At 48.3% G+C, this 4,162-nt stretch overlaps 1 long non-coding RNA gene across 1 annotated transcript; it reads right to left on the bottom strand.

The window, feature by feature from the left end:
• Positions 1-777: 777 nt before the first annotated feature.
• On the bottom strand, positions 778-3,784 carry LOC308613079. The gene is made up of 6 exons (XR_014015215.1): positions 3,383-3,784; positions 2,889-2,944; positions 2,248-2,347; positions 1,866-1,950; positions 1,482-1,529; positions 778-899 (listed from the first exon to the last, which is right to left on the bottom strand). It is a non-coding gene; the product is annotated as an uncharacterized lncRNA (long non-coding RNA).
• Positions 3,785-4,162: the final 378 nt, after the last annotated feature.

Raw genomic sequence — 4,162 nt, 5'->3', positions numbered from 1 at the left:
TACTGCTGCCTTCATTTGAGCCATTTGAGTTTGAAAATGAAGGGACCAGTTGTTAGAAGAGGGTTGAGTGAGGTTCCAGTTTATCTTTGAACAATAATCATTTATCCAGGTAGGGTTGTCTACACTCCTGGAGATAAGGGTTAACCACCAAAGTTAACAGTTACTAAAACCAGCTTCTTAGGTGAAGGTGACGGGCACATTAATCCTTAAGGTTCTCTTGAGGTCAGAGTGCATGGACTGCCTGCAGGGATGGTGCCAAATGGTGGGCAATTATCTGCTTTCAGGTATTCCCTTCCCCCAACAAACTTGCTTCCAGTCTGGTGGCTAGGTAGAGTTCATTATTCAGACTGGGGAGGAAGTGGCCCACTGAGAGAGGTGTTGGGGCCAGCTTAAGCCTGCATTATTTTAGGTAAAGCCTGTGCCATCTGTACCAAGCCCACCTGTTAGTAGATATTAACCTATTTATATATAGGAACTGGTAATTCAGAAAGGAGATCCCATTTAACTTACCACAAGGACCCTCCTGAAAAGCCTTACCTATAGCTTTGTGCTAGGAAAGGGGGGGGGGGGGTATACTGCCTTCAAAGGTCATTAAGTACCAGTCCTGCACTCAGCGTGAATTCTCACTCAGCAAGAGTAATATAATTGCAATTATAGAACTGATCATTTTGTTCCTTTCTGAGATCAACCTTTTCTTCAGAAATTGAGACTATAATTCATTCTGGGTCTTACGGGAATAACCAACAATTTGAGGGACAAAGAAAATTGACACAAACATACATCCAGGAATCTTTTATTGGTCACTTGTATGCCAGGTACCAGCATCAGAAAGAAAAAAAGGTGTTTCCACTTAAAAGAGCCCCTTGTCTCCATTTGCCTCTTCCTGTAGTGTTTCTCTCCTGAAAAAGAAGTATACGCCAGTGTGTTAATAATGCCCCAATTAATCAGTGCCACCCAGGTTTTCCTAAAGGCTGGTCTCAGTCCCATATCCGCATTTATCATCCATAGATGTCCACTCAGATTAGGTTTCATCCTGGACCAGTCACAGCCTGAAAAAATACCCTGAGCTAGAATAGAACCACTCTCCCAGGAGAGGGGTGGGTAAGACTCCAAGGTTACCCAAACCAATGGGCATGAGCTCAAGCCATTATTGCATTCACAGTAGTCAGCCCTTCCTGTAAAGACACAGGGCTGTCCCTTCTGCCACATTCTACTCTGCAGGTGTGTTCTTGGCATTTAGCATAGGCAAATCTAGCAGACCAAGTCACACTGTAAACATTTATTTTTTGTCCTCTGGTTATGAAGAGCCAACAAATACAGCACACAAGGCCAGATGTAAATGACATATTAAAAAGACCTTTACACACAGACCTGAGTAGCCTTATTATCTACTGGCTACACTGCTTAGGGTGATAACAGTGAAATACTAATGGAAGCTGCAAGGAAGTTGTGAGAAAGCTTCTGGCAGACATTCAACTCACCCAACTCTGTAGATCCACAATCACAGAAGAAAGCTTTACTGGTAACATCTTAGGAGGGAAAATAAAGAACACTCGATCAGGAGGCAAGAAAGCTATGGATAAATCCCTCCCAAATACAGAAATATTAGCAATCACTATACCAACTGCCCAGTTTCACATACAGCCTCCCTTTAAGCCTAAGATTATCCCATTTTACAGGGGAAGACGCAACAAGTTCCAAGAGAATTCAACCTTGTTTGAAACTAGCCCACATGCTATATAAGCAGACACCATGAGCACAGCTTCAGTACTACTATTCCTCCTCTTACGACCACCAAGACCAAGGTTCAGATCTGATGGGAAAGGGAACCGGAGGGTCAGGCTGTCTTCAACATCCAACTTTACCTTATTCTAAAGCATGGCTCCAGCAACAAGCTGGTATTTTCAGATACTTCAGTATCAGGCACTGCCAGTAAAACCTGGGGGCAACCTGCAGAAAAAAAAGTGTGGAAGCTCTAAATCAAAAAGTTGATCCAAACACAGAAGTTGACTTTTTTGATGGAAACACATGGACTCAGGTGGAAGGCTTCCAGCCCAGGTCCTGAGGTACTATAGGAAAGGCGAGTGGCAGCTGCAGGTATTACGCTGACCTGTGCTGTCAAAGTCTCTCCAAGTTGCTCTTGCATGCAGTTGGAGATCCCATGGCCACAACAAGCCATAGCCCTTGGAAACATGCTGTACTGATCCACTAGGTAGCTCCCAAATTACGTCTCTACAGAAAACCTACCAGGTCCTGAGGCTGCTGTGTTCCATCACTGTCATTACCCCAGTCTTCACTCACCAGAAAGGTCAACTTCAGTCATCCTGGAATCTTCAATCTGGTACAGCTAAAAGGAGAACACAGTTGTCCTGAATGATCTTAATTGTTCCCTTCATTTGGTCTTCAGAACTACGGTTTTTGGTCCTAAGTACTGATGCCATAAGCTTTTCAGGGCAATGACCCAAAGCACGACCAAGATCTGCACCACCTGCCACAGGATTTTCCCAGTACAGATATCTAACCCACCCCCATCTACCCCTCCATGCTGGTTCTTGGCCTCTGCAAGCTACTTCTCAAAAACCTTATTCTGTTAACTCTGTATGCATGACCTCATCAGTGGAACATTTCTGCTGGCCTCTGGAAATGTGTCAACTCTAATAAAGGTCTCTGGCTATACCTGAGAAATGGCAGGTACAATGGGAGCTGTCTTTTCCTGAAATGTTGCAGATCAGTTACAGCAAACAGAACAGCGACCGTCAAGGAAAACTGTCACTCTGGGCTCCTTTTTGACCACAGCAGCTATGTGGAAGCAGCTGCAGCTTCGATAAGGGCCACAGGGTAATCCAGATCACAGGGTAGGCCCAACACTGTGCAGCCCTCAGACTCACCTAAATCCTGTGCATCAGGACTTACCACCAATTCATCTACTGGGACACTCTGGAGCCTAAAAAAAAAGAGAACAAACATCCTATAGGTCCCAATCACCACTTTGTTTTACTATGTGCCAGTGTTTTGTCTCGTTTATCTTTACTGGACCATTTTATCATCCCCATTTTTTATAAGACTTAGACAAGTTACTTGCCGAAAGTTGTCTATCAATGGAAAAAGTGACAAAGCTGGGATTCAAAATAGTATCTGAATGACTAAAGCCCGTCCTCCAGAAAACCTTGTCCTTATACCCACCATGGTGACTTCCTTAACGTGCTGTGCCGCCAGATAGTTTAGATGAAGGCACGGAAGTCACTTGCCCAAGATCACCGAGAAGCTAGCTGTCACAGGCATATTCAAGGTCTGGCTGACCCCATCACGTGGTCTCCCCCCAAATTAAGGCACTTCAGTCCCAGAACTGCCGTGCACCCGGCGGCCTGCCCGCGTTACTCACCCGTCACACCGGAGCACAAGGCCCTGCGGGCCGAGGCGGGAGCAGGGCGCGGCCCTCACAGGGTCCGGCTCCTTTCACTGCGCATGCGGCCAACGCGGCCTTCCGGACCTCGATCCGACCAGGTCGGCAGGCCAGGGTCCTCCGTACTACGCTCAACATCCCGCAGCCTCAGGAAGCAGCTCCGGCGAGTGCGGCGCCCGTGGCGCCGAGGCTAAGGCCGGGTACGGCGGAGGATGGGCGTGGACCATAGCAGAGAACCCGAAGAACCAACTGAACAAGGACGCGATAACCGGGAAAAAGGGTAGCTGCGCGCCGAGAAGGCGTTTATATAGGCCCCGCCCCTCGCGGCCGCGCCTGACAGTTGGAGCTGCGCGCCGCGCAGACTGCTGGGAGTTGTAGTTCTTTCGCCGCCAGCGCGGGCCGCGTGTCTGGCTCCCAGCCCCAAGCGCGTGCGGGGCGAGACTCTTTTCACTCACATGGAGAAACCTTGTGGTTCCTTCCGGACCGGAAGAGGTTCCTCCACCTTCCTTAAGCATTCAGTGAATGTCCAATACCGGGGACTGGGCTCACAGATACCGCTGTGCCATCTGGAGTTCAGTCCGGGGAAGACCTTCAACATCGGGAAGTTAACCGTTAACCCTGTGAGCTGAGAAAGGGCTGCGTTCAGACCGCCGTGGGCACGTGGAGGAGCAGCGACTGAGTTGATTTCGGGGAGGAGCTCTGTGAGGTCTTCTCGGAGAGGGATCTTGGGGAGGGCTTCCTTCCCAAAAGTAAGAGGCG

Source organism: Mesoplodon bidens, assembly GCF_964165515.1.
Source record: "Mesoplodon bidens genome assembly, chromosome: 2".
Classification (NCBI taxonomy): domain Eukaryota; kingdom Metazoa; phylum Chordata; class Mammalia; order Artiodactyla; family Ziphiidae; genus Mesoplodon; species Mesoplodon bidens.
The sequence above is the reverse complement of the archived record's forward strand: the minus strand, read 5'-3'. Positions and strand labels throughout refer to the sequence as shown.